Source organism: Argiope bruennichi, chromosome 3 (genome assembly GCF_947563725.1).
Source record: "Argiope bruennichi chromosome 3, qqArgBrue1.1, whole genome shotgun sequence".
Lineage (NCBI taxonomy): Eukaryota > Metazoa > Arthropoda > Arachnida > Araneae > Araneidae > Argiope > Argiope bruennichi.
The window spans coordinates 37903731-37904896 of record NC_079153.1 but is presented as its reverse complement, the minus strand read 5'-3'; the positions used below and the strand labels follow the sequence as shown (position 1 = coordinate 37904896).

Genomic DNA, 1166 nt, shown 5'->3' with positions numbered 1-1166 from the left:
TAAGAAATTAATCATGTTTAATCCGAAACTTAGAATTTTTCCTAAAATGTGCTATCGACGCAAAAATCCAGCCTAATTATAAATTTCAGTCTTTTTTTTTTTTTTTTTTTATTTCTGAGTCTTAATATTCTTGTCTGTGCGGCAGTGATAAGGGGAAAAAACTGTCTTTTAAGTCTGATAAGAAATGAAGAAAGATTCTATCTGATGTGTATTGCGAGAAAGAAAAGAAGCAAAGAATATTTATTAAAAAAAAAAAAGTGACCCAGATATTAAAGCTGCTGTAAAAAAACAACGAACGACTTACAGCCTGTCCGTCGATAGCTCAGTTGGCAGAGCGGTGGACTGTAGGTGAAAAATAGATATCCATAGGTCGCTGGTTCGACTCCGGCTCGACGGAAGCTCATTTTTTTCTCTCTTTCCAATTTACCTTACTGAATTTAAATGATTTTCAGAAATTTAAAAATTCTTCGCAGCATTTTAAGTTTGAATTAAAATCACAAAAAAATTATTTATACAAATTAAGTCCTTTTTTTCTACGGTGATTTCATATTATTTTGATAAGATAAATAATTTATTTCCTTAATAGCACACATATATTGTACAATATGGTATGATATTAAATAATAATTGCAATACTGTATAACATTGTTGAATATTTAATAATATTATATAATATCGCACAATATTGTACAATATGGTATGATATTAAATAATAATTGCAATACTGTATAACATTGTTGAATATTTAATAATATTATATAATATTGCACAATATTGTATGACATTAAATAATGTTTGCAATATTGTGTTATACTGTTAAATATTTAATAATATTATATAATATCGTACAAATTACTGTGCTACCAGTGTTACGTAATATCATAAATGTATTAACAATTCAATAATTCCCTATTTTAGTCAAAATGTTAAATTATTTTTTTTTTTTTTTTGTATTTATGCAATTGGGAATTTAATATTTTTAGATTATTATTCAAGACTAGAAAAAAAAAGAAAAAAAAAGCGTGGTTCGTGATTTCATTTCTATCGGAATATATTTCATTGGGTGTAGCCGTATCTGTCTTATCGCGATAGAAAATTAAGTGACTGGGCCTGCAGTATTTTCTGAGTTGAAAATCACGTGCAGGGAGAATTTGTTTCGTTCTATA

General features: G+C 27.0%; 1 non-coding gene across 1 annotated transcript; it reads left to right on the top strand.

Annotated features, from left to right (window-relative positions):
* The first annotated feature begins 311 nt into the window (after positions 1 to 311).
* Trnay-gua (transfer RNA tyrosine (anticodon GUA)) lies at positions 312 to 397 on the top strand. Its single transcript is given in 2 exon segments — positions 312 to 348; positions 362 to 397. It is a non-coding gene; the product is annotated as a tRNA-Tyr (tRNA).
* Positions 398 to 1166: the final 769 nt, after the last annotated feature.